Source organism: Pinus tabuliformis, chromosome X (genome assembly GCF_031772625.1).
Source record: "Pinus tabuliformis cultivar Carrire ecotype Pingquan chromosome X, CPIR1, whole genome shotgun sequence".
In the NCBI taxonomy this organism is placed as follows: Eukaryota; Viridiplantae; Streptophyta; class Pinopsida; order Pinales; family Pinaceae; genus Pinus; species Pinus tabuliformis.
The window spans coordinates 1,118,154,184-1,118,170,910 of NC_142308.1; the positions used below are offsets into that span (position 1 = coordinate 1,118,154,184).

The window sequence follows — 16,727 nt, forward strand, 5'->3', positions numbered from 1 at the left end:
GGGTCTAAGGGGTCATAATATAATTAGAGTTGACATAACAATTATAATGTAAGGGCACAACAATAACAATAGTGGGCTTCTATGGGGCACAATAATAACAATATGGGGACTACATGGGCACAACAATATAATAAGGTGGTTGCACTAATAATAATGAGGGGTTACACTAGTATTATAGGGACCTAAAATGCCCCTCTCCTTCAAAAAGTATTGTCCTCAACGCTTGAGTAGTTCTGGATGCTTCTGTATAAAATTCTTGTCCTCCCATGTGGAATTTTTAGTGGGTAAGTTCTTCCACTTGATGAGATGCTCTGAAATTGATCGATTTCGTAGCTGCCAGGTTCTTGTTTCCATGACTACTTCAGGCTCCAATATGATTTTTCCTTCCTTGTCAAGTTCCTACAATATTGTTTGAACTGGGAGCTTGTCACCTATAACCTTCTTTAAGCATGAAACATGGAAAATTGGGGGCACTCGGGAAGATGCAGGAAGCTCCAATTTGTATGCCATAGTACCAATATTTTGCAGCACCTTGTAAGTACCATAGTACTTTGGTGATAATTTATTATCCTTCTTAGCTTTCTTGAGAGACATTTGTTTGTATGGTTGTATTCATAAAAATACCCAATCGCCTACATCAAAACTTCTTTCACTGCGATGTTGATCTGCCTGTTGTTTCATTTGATTATGCACCAAAGTGGGGTTATCCTTTAAAAGTTGGAGAACTTGTTGTTGATTCTCGATGTGATCTTTCACTTCTTGAACCTTTTTCTTCTTGATATGTCCTTCTATCTTGGGAGTTTGAGGAGTGGTAATTCTTGCCAATACATTACAAGATATGGTCGGATTCATTTCTTGATGCTCGATGTGATCTTTCAATTCTTGAACCTTTTTCTTCTTCATATGTCCTTCTACCTTGAGAGTTTTAGGAGTGGTAATTCTTGCCAATGCTTTACAAGATATGGTCAGATTCATTTCTTCTTTCTCTGGGGTTGGTTCATGGTGAGTATCCTTTTCTTTTGACGTTTGTTGATCTTTTTCTTCTTGATATTTCACTGCTTGAACCTTCTTCTTCTTGATATGTCCTTCTATCTTGAGAATATGTTGGGTCTTCAATCCAACGTTAGATTCTATGAAATCATGATTAACATTATTTTCTTTCTCATCATGAGTTTCCTCTACTACCTTTTCGCCATTAGGAGGCCTTTCTTGTAGTAGTTTTGTCCCACCTTCCTTCAAACCTTCCATGTCTTTTTTCAAATCTTCCATGCCTTTCTTCCAATATGATTTCATACCATCAATATCAGCTTCCATGGCATAGATAAAACTATTTATCTTAGCTTCGATCGCATTCTTCAAATCATCCATCCAATTTTGATTACTCGGTGTTTCTATTTTCTTAATTCGAGTCATTCTTTTTCTTGATTTTAGGATCTCGATCTTGAATCTGTTGTATCTCTGAAAGTTTAGATCTCCAAGTTCTGGAATTTAAACCTGTGGTATCCCTCTGCGTCCTCCTTCCAATTCCACAAGTCTAATCGAAATTGGATTCTCCAAGAAAGATTTATGCCCAATCTCCCAAGATGACTGGATTATATCATTTTTCAGTACAACAAACTTGTACGAAGTGCTACGTGCCACTGTTTCAACCTTAAGACCTGACAATGATATACAACAAATTCCAGTCCATCCTCTTTCTGTAACGTCTTACGAAATTTCAATTTGATGTTCAGAGAGAAAGTTATGACGATTTTTCCAAGGTCACCTGTTTGGGATGTAATTTGGGAGCCTGCAGAAAGCCTAAATTTCGTGGACTGTATCTCCAAAAATATAGTGAAACAAGATCTGAAATTTGGGCCCGAGCTTCACCAAGTGTTCGACTCAAATGGGTTTTAATTTCAGAGTCTAAAACTTTGTAGAGAAAACATTATAGCAAAAATGCCACGATGACCTGTTGGAGATGGAATTCTAGAGCTTGCACAAACCCTAACTTCCTCAGATTAGATCTCCGAAAATAAGTGAGACAAGATCTGCAATTCGGACCCGAAGTGCAACGAGATTTCGTCTCAAATGGGTTTTTTTTAGCATCTGAAACGTCGCAGAAAAAAGGTTATAGCGAAAATGCCACGATGACCTATTTGGAGTAGCGAAACCCTAGAATCCAAAGCTCTGATACCAAATGTTATGAAACCAACTCAAAAAAAGATAGAAAAGAGAGATAAACGCCCTAGAATTCAGCCTCTTCGAGGGGGCAACCTCCTTTACCTTACACAAATGAACTATTCTTGGATGATACAAATGACAAGACCTCCTTTCTATATATAGGGGTCTAAGGGGTCATAATATAATTAGATCCGACATAACAATAATAATGTAAGGGCACAACAATAACAATAGTGGGCTTCTATGGGGCACAATAATAATAATATGGGGACTACATGGGCACAATAATATGATAAGGGGGTTGCACTAATAACAATGAGGGGTTACACTAGTATTATAGGGACCTAACATAATTGGTGAATAGTCTATGTAGACTTGGGCATGTACTTACACACTTTTTGTTTTCTTCCTATAGTTAGGGTGTAGTCTTGATCTTAATCCCTCTTCTACATCAGAATAGGGAGCCCTCAATATCATAATAAGGATAAGAAGCATGGTAGAGTAATAAGGGTTCCTGGGTTCCTTGGTTGCTTGGTTGTGTGTTTTAGATAATCGTTTTCTGGGTGTTTTGGCTGATCAAATATTAACTCTAAGACGTGTGAACTCTACCTTCCAAAGAATGCATGATGTTAGAATTTTCCTATCAAAGAATATATTGTGTAAACATTATGGGAATGCTCCTATTTAGTAAACATAATGGGAATGGATGAACAACAACAACAACAACAACAAAAGTAAACAAAAATAATAACAACAAAATCAACAAGATAACATTATTCAACAAAATTAAACCTGATAACATTGTGCACACACCCTGATTGTATGTCTCCAACAACTGATGAATATAATTAATGTAACATTGTGCACACACTCTGATTGTATGTCTCCAACAAATGACGAATAAAATGAATGTTTCAAATGCAAGTCAGTAAGGGTTGAGTTTGTTTTATAGTTTTTTGATGTAGAATTTGATTGGTAGGGAATATTGGCATGGATTGCCATCTCCAAAATTCAAATGTGTGTTCTGGATTGATTTGTACATAATCCAATGGCTGATAAACTTTCATGGTTGATCCTTGTGCTTTCCTGTGTTTAATTCCTGAATTGAAAGGGTTGGTGTCATTTATTGCATCCTGTGAATTAATTCTTGAATTCAAGGTGTCATTTATCACCTTCATTAGGTTGAATGGTTAAACACACATGTAGATATGACTGACACACATTTCACCTGTTCTTGTGCAGGTATTACCCAACAATGGGATGTGTTGCTCCAGTGGAAATCAGTGGGTGCTTGTTTGATGGGATAGGTGTACTCCTCGATAGAATTCAATGGAACGTTTTGTAGTGCATTTTGACTTAATTGGTAATTCAGAGCTGGAGGTAGTTGGGACATGATGACTTGTCAATATGTTATGTTAAGGCTTAGTGTTTGACAGTTGTTGGTCTAATCAATATATGGACCCATTTTGGACATAATTTAATAACTTATATAACTTAATATAAACTATTTATGTGCAATTTTTTGATGTTTTATGATGATTTTTTGATGGATGTGTGGGATCAATACTATAACAACTATTGGTCCCTGCACAAAAGTAGAAGCCTCTCCCCTAGTAAGAATAAGTAAAGTTAACAAAAGTAAGAAGGAATAAAATAAGCAAAAGTTAAATTAAGAAAAATGGTTGAATTAAGTAAAACTTAAAACAAAGAAATAAAGTTGCCATGTTGACACATGAATTGTGTGCATGCAGATTCCTTTCCAATCCCCTTCCATTTTTGGAATAGTGGGTTGCATTTAATGGAAAAAGGGAGACGAGAAGCATTATTTATTCCTTTTGGAGGAGAGTGTTGTGAGACAAAGGATTCCCTGACAGTAGTGGTTGATTGATAACTCGGGGGTGCCCAGCTGCGGAAAGATTATGTGCAACTGAGGCTACGGTTGTGTAGAGAGTTGTCCCCAAAACTTTGTTGCAGTTAGCGGGATTTGAGTAGCGTTATAACTCTGGAATCACAAGTAAAGTATATCGTCACTACAGGTAAGTCTTCTTTGCTCATGGTTTTCGAATATTCTATGCTAATAGTTGAATAATTGTGTGTTGAATTTTAATCACATAAGTTGGTATAATTAATTATATTTTTAATTCCAAGTTGTTACACAAAAATATATTTAAAAGAAGAATTCACGAAGATAGATAGAACTTTACTTTTAGATAAACAAGGGCTTTGCCAAATTTTGAAGAGATGGAGATAATTTTAATGCTTTGTTTATTTATTTATATTTATAGTTTTAGCGAAATTTTAAATATAAGGAGATATTTTCATGTTCTTATACATGTTTAATCAAAATTTGAAAAATATGGAGACATGCATGTCTCCTTTTTTAAATAGATTTTTCCTTATGACAGAGAAATATAAATAATTGTAATTTTTTTTTTTAGTTTTTACTAGTTTTGAAGAAGTGGAAACATATTGGGTAAAAGTACTAAATTTTTTAAATGTAAAGATAAACACAATATTTTTAAATTAAAAAGAAATGATTTAATCCTCGATCAGGGTGCGAGCTGACATAATGGACTCTTTGGGATCCGTGCCATGATTAATACCAGGATAGGAAGGGTTGGAGGATGGTCTTATTACAACCCTCACAAATTTGAACCATATTGCAATGTGGAATCGCACATGCAGAGAATAAATGCCGTAGGGGACGACCGAAGGGACACCTTATCGCTAGAGTTTTATGACGATAACTCTGAATTCTCAGGAGAAAGTAACTTAGTTATAATCTCTGGTATGGTTACTATGTTCTTGGTAAGCTTGAGGCAGATCGTGAAGGAGTTTTACGCAACCCGCCAACCTAGTGCAGACAACTCCTCTCTCCACATGGCCAAAAACAACGGGTATGTTCTTTTCTGGGTCTCTCTTATAGTCTGTCCCTTGTGAATTGCATTCATGTGATATATCGATCGGGAAGTATTTATAATCCGATGCTTGGAGTCAACTGGAAACCCCTTGGTGAATTCTGGAAGGAAAAAATAAGGTTTTATGCTGGGTTGTCTGCATATTGTACAATTATTTCTGTTTTCTTTGGAATATTGTTATTTCACATGGGAATGTACTTGAATTTTCTAGTATGGAATTCAATATATATCACATGCATGGATGACTATGTTTATTGCCTTACTTATCTGTTGTTTCTGTTTGTTAAAAACTAAGGTTTCTTGGATAAGGTCCCTCCCATTTTAACTCTTTATTTGGTCTTAACTGGGCTTGGGGAGCCTTGGGTTGATGTTTCCGGCCTCTTGCGACAGACTCAAATCATATAGGATAATTGTTGGGTTTATCCCTAATGCTCACTGTTATATCGATTTATGTTGTGGTATCCTTACATGTTTACATTTGTAGTGTGAACGCCAGGACCTTAAGCTTGTTATATGCTTTGAACTCGAGGTCTTGGATTCTTTTCGCAGGGTTTCATATCACCGTGGGGGTTGTTTGAGTAGAATTATGGTTTGCCCTTCTTTCGGTAAAGGTCCCTCGGCTAGTGGAGGTTGTGAGCGCGATATAAACGCAGGGTAACGTTGTGGCAGTAGCCAGTCCCAACCTCACCAAGCTAAGGGAATGAGCCGCAAATCCACTTCAAGTCTTATCTGCGATTCAGCCCAATCATACCAAACATGTACTCCGATGCAGGTTCAATAGTTAATATCTAACTGGGAGACAAAATTAAATCAATAGGCAGCAAGTGCAGAGATAGATACGGAAGAATGGCGAGACTTGGTGTCAGACCCTAACCACTCCAGAGGTCGGACCTCTCAATATAAGTAGATTGTATACCTCTACTAGTTAATGAAGAATGTCGTGGCCAAATCTTTGATGAATCCTCCAACTAGTTCCTCCAAGAATGATCCTGGTCTACAGGAAATTCATAAGGAATTTCCACTTATCCAGTTTCAAATCTAGCAACAGAATGCCCGCCTCAGCGCCATTGAGAAACACATTCCTTATCTCCCTCGGACATAATTACCTAGTTTGAGTGTGAAAGACCCAACTCCCGTGGACTCATCCGATGACTAGCAGTTTGCTTGGCTTAGCTTTTGCTTTAAATTTTGATATATTTAGATGAAGAATCTGTAGACTATGATATTTTTTTTAGTTATTTAGATTCTAGAAGGCTTAAATATACATAAACATATATAGCTTTGCTAGACAGCCTTAAACCTTTTTGTTTTTGGATGGCTTATAATGCTGTTAGGTGGCCAACAAACCTGGTTTCCCTCCAGTAGTTTGATGCCACCTAACCATTTTAATTATGGATGTAACCTGCCTTTTGAAGGATATGAATGAAAAGGTCCTGCCAAGCTTACAATATATATATATATATATATATATATATATATATATATATAACCATTTAAATTTACAATAAATTGTTAATTTTTCGCAATATTTCAAATAATGTTCATTGAAAAATACATTTAAAATTATTTATCCTTATTGAATTTTTGAATATAGGAATAAAATATTAAAGAATTCTCATTAATTTCCTAGTTCTTTAAAATTAATAAAGCATATAATTTTTTTAGAAATGGTTACACAAATTAGTAACCTCTTTTAAAAGAAATAACTATTAATATATTTCTCCATCTTCAATTGGCTCTACCCACCATTTTACATCTTCAGTTGGCTCTACCTACCATCCCAATTTATTCGTTCAGTTTATCAAGTAAAATAAATATGAATTTGGATCTCCAAAGCCATTTTTTTAAACCTTCGTTATTTATATAACATGTCGTGCACAAAAAGTAAAATGTTGCCTCAAACAACTGAAACTAACCTCTATAGCCCCTTTTTTACATGTGAGTGTTTTTTTAAATATTATTTAGAGTGTTTGAGATGTTCCTCTCGCATAAACTATTTTATTATTTCTGAATTCAGGCTTCTGTGATCCATAATGAATTACGAAAAGCCTTTCGGTAAAAATGATTTAAATTTTATTAAATTTTTTAAATTATATTAATGAAAACTAAATTAACCAGCCTAGATCCATCTTAACTCTGAATCTACCAAGGGCCAAGACTGTTCAAATCCCTTTTCACTCTAAAATAGGTTTGCACCTCACGAGATTTCATCGATCTCCGCCCTTGACAGATTTGCCCTTGAGAGATCTGAAGTTAAGATGAATCTAGTTATACATTGATTATGAGTATGAAGTTAAATTGTAATTAGGTTTTAGAGTTAGGATTTTATGAAAGGGGTTAAATGAAATTAAGTTTTTTTAGGATATTGTATTAATTTTATTGTAGTATTTTAATGGTGAGAAGTCTTCTATTTTTTTCATTTTTTTTTTTTTAATTTTATTTTATTTTATTTTATTTTTATTTATTTATTTATTTTATTTTATTTTTTATTTTTTATTTTTATTTATTTATTTTTATTTTTATTTTAATTTATTTTTTATTTTTATTTTAATTAATTAATTTATTATTATTATTATTATTATTATTTATTATTATTTTTAATTTTTTTTTTTTATTTTATATATATATATATATATATATATATATATATTTTTAATTTTTAATTTTATTTTTAATTTTAATTTTATTTATTTATATATATATATATATATATATAGATATATATATATATATTTTCTCTGAAATCTAATGAGTTTTTATGGAATGGTTAGTTTGAGCTTTCTAATTTGCACAATCCAGGTGGCCTAGAGTTTTTGAATGGTGTTGAATACATTTTTGCATTAAAAAATGCAATTTAAACAACAAAAACAAATAACCACAGGAAATTTTTTATGTCCAAAAAATTAAGAAAATTGATGATTAAATTATTTTTATTTGATAATTTCAATGATGATTTAATAAAATTGGTATAAAATGAGATATTGGTTATTTAGTGGATATTATTGATTCATTTGAAGCTTTGATTCTAGTTAAAATTGTCTTTTAATTTTAAAATATGATAACAATTATTTTAATGATTAATTGGAAATATTTGACCTTTTGTTTAGGTTATCATATTATATTAAAAGAGGGGTTAGTTATAAGGCCAAAACATTTTACACCTTTTAGTGTTTTAAGAGGCTTCACTATTCTAGTACATCCATAAGAGTATTTTCTTACCTCTTTGAGATATTCTAACTACAATTTAACACTGATATCTACCACAATCTTTACAAAAAACTCCTAGATAGAAAACATATTTGTAGAACATTATATCCATAACTAAAAATTTAACCTTCTCTTGACAGAGCCTTTGATGTTGTGTCCACTTTTTCTTATGTTGCATTATGCCTTTCTCCCTGCTCAGTTGGTACTCTAATATCTTGCCCTAATTGGTCCTTGCAAAATTCCAGATCCTCCTACCTAATCACAATCTCCTAGTTTGGGGGTGTCTCCTTTCCATTCACTTTGAACTTCAACACTGCAATCTTTGCCTCAATAATTGCCAACTTCTTATCTAATTTCTTTTGCAACCAATAACAGTTTTTCTCCAACAATTCCAGTTTTGCCTCCTTCTCTTGCTCTGTCATCTCAATTCTCTTATTAGTCAACTCCACCAATGAGCCCACCACCTTAGTTAGGTCGTCTATCCACTGGCTTAGACACTCCTGACCTTGTTCGCTCGAATGTGCCTCCATAGTTGTAGTTTCTAACTGACACCGACTTAAACTACCTAAAAGAATGTCATTCCAATTCCATAACACTGGCATTGCGCTCACAGGTGCATACACCATATAATCAGACACTCTACTCCAGTGGTGACATCGTCAGTAAATTAAATTTATTACCAAATCTACCCAAATCAACTCACTGTGATGGTGATTCATCCTTGGCAAAGGATTAATTTCACCAACTAATATGAGTTTGATTGCATTTAAGCCCAGTGTGCGAGACCTTGTTTCTTTAATCCTTGCTTTAAATGGAGAATGTTGGTCATGCTCATACATTCTCCACATTTGTTGTCTCCTCTGCAATTTAGCAAATTTGAGCCTTTTTTGGATTTTGGGTCGGTTGTTAAGGTGATCGTTGTACATGTACCTTCCATACTCAATTAAGTACCAATACATGTCAGGAAGCCAACCACTATCGAGAGTTATGGAAAAAGGAATGCTGAAGGAATCCCCAATTACTTCTTTATTTTTTAATCTGCCAACCACTGTCGAGAGTTATGGTAAAAGGAATGTCGGAGGAATCCCCAATGATTTCTTTATTTTTTAATCTGCCAATTCGACAATTGAAATGGCCATCACTTTTAGCGAAATAAATTTTTGAATTCATCATGGTAAAGGGGAAAATATGGTTTTTGTATGATTCAAATCCATAACACCTTGTTTCATGATTGCTCCTTTGTTAGCTAGCTTATTTGCCTCTGAATTTAATCACTTGTATATGTGGTATAATTCAATCTCTTTAAATTTCTTCAATTGCAAGGCTATCCTTTGAAATATTGTCATTTTCACATTTTCTCCCTCACTCTTTAACTTGTTTACTTGCTTTATTACATGCTAAAACCAACAATTTCCTTATTCCTTTGGCCAAGGCTAATTCTAGTCTCGGGCCAAAAATTCAGCTTGTTTAGTGAAATGCCACAAATTGCACAACTCTTTGGTTGTCGGGGTAAAGGATGACCCCTCCTGCCAATCTCGGAAAATAATTGATTTTTGAGATTGTGTTTCAGATTAATCACATAATTAGTTAGTTGGTTGAAGTTTTGAACCAACTAATGTGGTTCATCCTTAGGACAAACCACATTAGTTGGTTTGAAACATCTACCAATTATCTAATTATGTGATTATTCTTAAAAACAATCTCAAAAATTAAGATAGATCACAAAAACTTAAAAAAAATAAAAATAAATAAAATATTTAATTTTAATTAGAAATGTTTTTTTATTTTAAAATGCAATATAAAATTATTTGAAACTAATTAATTTTTTTCCTTCGAACATAAAAATAAATTAATAATAAAAAATAAAATGACAAAATTATCTTTTCATAGTGAAAATCTACCCTTATGAATCATAAATAAATTATTTTAAATTATTAAATTATATTTAATATACATGAATTAATTTTTTTTTTTTAATTGATAAATCCTAAATAATATAACTTTTGGATTTTCAAATCGATAGCCCTAAAATATCGTAATTTTGGATTTTGAAGTGTGAGTGGAGAGAGTTTGGTGAGAAGGCAAGCTCCAGCACATGTAGGCCAATACTTTTGACTTTACTATCCAAGTTGACCGCGCATTTCCCGTAATTAACGGCGTACGATTCAAACTTATATATATAATAATTGATAATAATAAACTATAATAACTGATAAGTTGATAAATTAGTGGTTTTCTAATTTAAATTTTAATATATATTTAAATTAAAAATATAATAGTATTTTTTTTAATGAGTAGTTTTAAGCGTGATTTTTTGGAAAGTTTTCTAGTTTATTTTCTGATTTAATTTGTTTAGAATTTCGTTATTTATTGAAATCACAAGTTTGTGAGATGAATTGTTCACAATCTAAGTGCTCTAAGGGTTTTTGAGAGTGCTGAATCCATATTACAATAAAAAAATCAATTTAAACAAACACAAATCAAAATTTGGCAACAAATATTTTACTGAGTTCCAATCAAAAATCTATCTAACTCTCAAAAATTACACTTAAAAACTACCATTTTAATCACTTTAATTAAATTTAATATATTAAAAAATTAAATATATTTTAAATGCACGTAGACTTTGGCAAACCATTATAAAAATTTTTAGAAAGAAAATCTTCTATAGAAATAAATCTATTATTAAAATTTGAAATTATTATAAAATTTTACTTATCTTTAAATATTAATTTTGTTAAAAATTATTAAATAGTATTTCATTTTCAGTTAGTATAAAATTAAACTTAATCGGCTACTCTTTTCCTTTGTATTTGTAAACAAAGCAAACAACCAATTCCATAATTTTGCAATCTATAAGAACGAGACCTGCATTATTTTTTATGACTTCATGTCGACAAAAGTTGGAAAGTATGTAAAAGTTTGGAATACTTTAAATTTGCATATAAACTTGTTAAATTTTGTTAAATATTTACAACTATGGAGATATTTTGATTTTTGTAATGAATTGATTTGACGGGTTTTTGGTAATGTCAGAATGGAGAGAGTGTTAGATGTTAGATATTTTGGGTAATTGTATGATAAGTGGAATGACAAATTATACACTAAATTTATATTTTTTTGTAATTTGGAATGATAAATTATATGATAAGTATATTGTTTTTTAGTTTAATAATTGATTTTTGGTGAATTATTAGATGGTTAGAATGATATACTAGTGCTTAGGTGAGAGGCTTACAGATCGGTGGTCAAGTAAGAAAGATTAGGGAAAAAAATGATATCATTTAGTAATGTGATAGATTGTATTGTTTTTAATAAAAAATATATGATTGTATTTGATAATGATTTTTCAAATATGTTTAACTTATGAAATAATATTTCCCACATTTGAAGGTGCCTAACTTATATTTCAATGAGAACATATAGATTAAATATATTTAAGTTTTGACAAGCTATTAATGAGCACATAATATTAATATTTAGGTTGATACAAGTGAATAATAATCATATAATATTAGTTTAGTTTTACTAGCACAATTCATTGAGGATGGGGAGGAGACATGTTAAAAATTCCACCTTAGCTAATGGCGGGTGTGGCCTGGTAGGATACAAGGAGACATGCTAAAAAATCCACCTCAGCTAAGGGCTGGTGTGGCCCCAAAGCATAGGAGGAGACATGCTAAAAAGTCCACCTGAGCTAATGGAGGTGTGGTCTCGTAGGATACAAGGAGACATGGTAAAAAATCCACCTCAGCTAAGGGCTGGTGTGGCCCGACAAGATACGAGGAGAGATGCTAAAAAAATCCACCTCAGCTAAGGGGCTAGTGTGGCCTGACAAGATACGAGGAGACATGCTAAAAAATCCACCTCAGCTAAGGGCTGGTGTGGCCCAACAGGATATGAAGAGACATGCTAAAAAATCCACCTCAGCTAAGGGGCTGGTGTGGCCTGACAAGATACGAGGAGACATGCTAAAAAATCCACCTCAACTAAGGGCTAGTGTGGCCCAAGAGGGTACCAGGGGACATGCTAAAAAATCCACCCCAGCTAAAGGCTAGTGTGGCCTGACAGGGTCCCAGGAGACATGCTAAAAATTCCACCTCAACTAAAAACTGATGTAGCCCCACAAGATATGATTTTCTAACATTACATTTTTAAGTTCATTATACACTTCGGATAATTAAATTTAAAGGAGAAAATCCCAATAATTCTTCCTAATTACTCAAAATAAACCTAATTGTCATTTTTCCTTATCAAAATTTTGGAAAAAAAAATACCAAACCAACCTATCACACTCATTATTGTGTCAATTTGGGCAATGTTATTTCACATGTACTCAGGTATCCCAGACCGTGGCCATTTATCGATTTGCTGGTAGTCTCTCGTTAACTGCTGATAGTCTTTCCTGCACATTTCCAGTCTTCGTCTCCTATATAACACACCATTTAGGTCTCCCTAGCTAAAACAAGTCACCATTAACCGTGGCATTTCTCAGCTTTATGCTTGCAGTCATCACTATTATTGCAAGCCTCCTGCTCCTCGCAGGCATTAACAATGCCTATTCGTCCAATATTTATGATGGCCATCCCTTCAACTACGCTGGTTCTATGGAGAATGTTTCCACCGCCATTGATGATGATAATCAACCTGGAGAAATCGTTGCAGAGACGATGGACAGAGTCCACTTCAACTTCAATCAATCAATGCCCAATAAAAGAGTTGCAAGAGAATGCAATCTCTTCTCAGGGGCATGGGTTCACGATGCTTCTTATCCCCTTTATCCTGCTGGGCAGTGCCCTTACCTGATTGAAGGAAGAGTAAACTGCAGAAAGAATGGAAGGCCGGATTCTGACTATGAAAAGTGGAGATGGCAGCCGCGCGGGTGCTCCATTCCAAGGTACATTCTGCTCATCATTGTTTTATTTCTGGTTTTACATGAATGGTATGCCCATCATCCCCATATTCTTATATTATGGATGATGAATTTCATAAGTAGGTTCGAAATGATATGAATTTTAAAATGTTCATCATCATTTTTATGTTGAGGATGAATTTCATAAGTAAGTTTGAAATGTAGATAAATTTTAAATATAAAAATTTGAAAATTAATCTTCAATCTAGCTCAAATCTAGATCGCAAAAGCCTCAAATCTAAAATATAAAATATAAGTGAAGTTAAAATTAACCTTAATTTTTTATTTCTATTTTTTTATTAAAAAATATTCTTGAAATCTGCCGATCAAAAAATGAAATTAGAAAATATTCTTAAAATCTGCAAATCAAGAAATGAAATTTGACCACATTGTCTATGAAAACTAAATGAATTTACAGTTTCACTTATTTCTAATAATCAGTTTCGATGCCAAAGATCTGTTGTGGCGGTTGAGGGGAAAGCGACTGCTGTTTGTTGGGGACTCAATAACACGAAGCCAGTGGGAATCCATGGTCTGCCTTCTTCAAGCAGCGATTCCCGCCAATAAGAAATCTATGATTTCCAGATATTCTCTTAAAATATTCAGGGCCCTGGTAAGCTCCCTGCCTGCCACATATCTTCTCTTATATATCAAGGGCCTGCTTGCTTCTAGTGAAGTTTTACAACTTTATTCCTTGATTTACAAGGATTAGAAGGCGTCTGTGGAGTTTTTGTGGGATCCCTTTCTGATTCAGCAGAGCATTACTCGTAAAAATAAGAGGATTCTACGCTTGGACTCTGTTGGGAAGAATGGGATTTATTGGAAAGGAGTTGATGTCCTGGTTTTTGAGTCATCGCATTGGTGGAGTCATGCCGAAGGAGAATCGTAAGAACATTAATACTTTTTAGTTTGTTTTGATAATGTAAATGTAAGGATATTTTTATTTCATTGTAGATTTTGAAAATATTTTATAAATTTGATTAACCGTCCTAAAATAAAATTTGTTTGAACTCGCTACTATCTTTGATATTCCCCGAACTTATGATCGAAATAAGTCCAGAAACGATGTAATGTTTTGGTTTTACATATGGGACCTGGTAGTGGAAGGCAATAGGGTTTACAGAAACATGGATCCATTGTTGGCTTACAGGAAGGGGTTGACAACCTGGGCAAATTGGATCTCTGCAAACCTCGATCCAAAGAGTTCTCTTGTCTTCTTCAGGACCTCATCCCCTAAACATGAGAGGTAACTGGTTATACAAATACATTACACTGTATATTTTAGTGTTTCAGAATGATATATAAAATTTGTTGAAATACATTGCAGTTCAAGTGAGTGGAATGAGAGAAATGGGCATGGGTGCTACAACCAGAGGGAACCAGTGCAGATTGCTGGATACAAACCTCCAGCGCTTGCTCAAGTTTCCATATTAAAGCAAGTTCTCAAGAAGACAAGGTTTCCTGTTACATTGTTGGACATTACAAGATTGACAGAGTTTCGCAAGGATGGTCACCCTTCAATTTACAGTCCTGACTACAATAAGGAGCACATGAAGAACCTAGAGCAATTTGGAGATTGTAGCCACTGGTGTTTACCAGGCGTGCCTGACACATGGAACGAATTGTTGTACACCTCCTTGCTTTTCAAGGGTTTCGGTAGCGGATAGCCCCATGCGCTGATGACATGAAGTTCAAGCTAGAATAGGCATGAATCCTTGCTTTTGGCTCCAGGATAGATGAATCCATAGCCAATTTTTGAAGCATTGGAGCATATTATGCTTTCTTATTCAACACCGTTAAGTTGTTACCTAATTTCTGAAGCACTGGAGCATTATGCTTTCTTATTTGACACCGTTAAGTTGTTTTCATTGATGTTGATTGGGTCATTGATGTTGATTTTACCAACCTAATTTTCATCCAATTTTTTTCCAGAGAAAAAAACTTTTTTCTATTATGGAAAAGTAAGTATATATGTTAAGGAGACTAAATTTCAATCGCCATAGAGTTTAGACTAATCATCATCTATCTACTTTTTTTTTTTCACCTAGGTGGAAAAACCTATCAACTCAGGTGTCAAAACCAACAGTGAAGACAGCCATCTCTGGCTGCTATCCGCGAATGTCGGTTTGACTCATCATAGTTAGATAGGAAAACCACGCCACCTGAAATAACCCGCTGGTGGTCCGTAAGGGAGCAGGCTCATCATCTATCTACTTACACGAATAGCCATAGAGAAAAAAGGAAAAGAAAATACATTTAGTCTCACTATAACATTTATGAGTCTACTGATATATAGCTAGAGGGAAAAAAAAAATACATTTAGTCCCACCATAACATTTATAAGTCTACTGATATGATAAGATCATTTATAAGTTTACTGATATGATAAGACCGCCTGATATCAAAAGACATGTTCAAAAAATTGTCATAAACCTAACACAGTCGAGAAACAGAATTCGCTGCAGACAAAAGTCTAGCTAGAAAACCCTACAGTCTAAAACCCAGGTCATAATCAAAAAATTGTCAGAAATCTAACACGGTCTAAAAACAGAATTCGCTGCCGCGGAGTCTAACGAGGCGGAGGGGTTGCCTGGAATGTTATGGAAATTCCGGTTATATTTAGAGAAAATCCAGCCAGGATTTTTGTAAATCTAAGTTATAGTTGTTAAATTTCAAAATTTTAGGTGTCCTAGACGTTTTTGATGGTGCTGAATCCATTTCCACCCTAAAAAACACGATTCAAACACTGCTGCTACAAGATTTTTTGAAATTTTTTTGTCTAGATTCCAACCACTTTTGAACGTCCGGGCAATTCCTCTACCTCGTACTCCATTTACTGCAGACAAAAAATCTTGATAAAATACCTGCAGTCCAAAACCCATATTATAATGGGATGGAACCTTCCCCTGTCAAAGAGCCAGAGCAATTTCATCCAATTGTAGATTTCTATTTGATAGAATTCAGAATCAATCTTTTTCAGTTTTGCAATTTCCCTGAACATATTTTTGGAAGAATAGTTAAAAAGACATCTTTATATTATAAGTATGGTTATTTTGCAGGTTCAATCTTACCTAAAAGAAAAAGTTGAGTACAATTGAACACTTCAACATCGATGATAAGCAAACCACTACATATTTGAAGAAGCTTTTTGAGATTTTATTTATTTATTTTCAGTATATTATTTTTTAATAATATAATATTTATTTTTTAGTCATAAATTTAAAGATATTTAAAATATGTTTATATAAAAATGATGTTTCATCAATACAAATTAAAATGGGCTGATTGTAAAATTTTCTTCAGTCATTTAAAAGGAATAGTAGGCTGTTTTTATCGTAAATTTTTTATTTTTAGTTTTAAAATTATAAATAAAACTCGAAAAACATTCTTTATAAAATTCTTATCTACCATGAAGTGGGTTGTACTATCTTTTCCATATTTATAGCTCTGTTCCTTTCTCTTTTTTTTGGGTCAGATTTTCTTCCCTGGTCAGAAAGAGGTGGTACTATGCTTATTCCCATTTTTAT

At 33.5% G+C, this 16,727-nt stretch overlaps 1 pseudogene; it reads left to right on the plus strand.

Annotated features, from left to right (window-relative positions):
- The first annotated feature begins 12,787 nt into the window (after positions 1-12,787).
- LOC149143748 (protein trichome birefringence-like 36) lies at positions 12,788-15,023 on the plus strand (annotated as a pseudogene).
- The last annotated feature ends 1,704 nt before the right edge of the window (positions 15,024-16,727 follow it).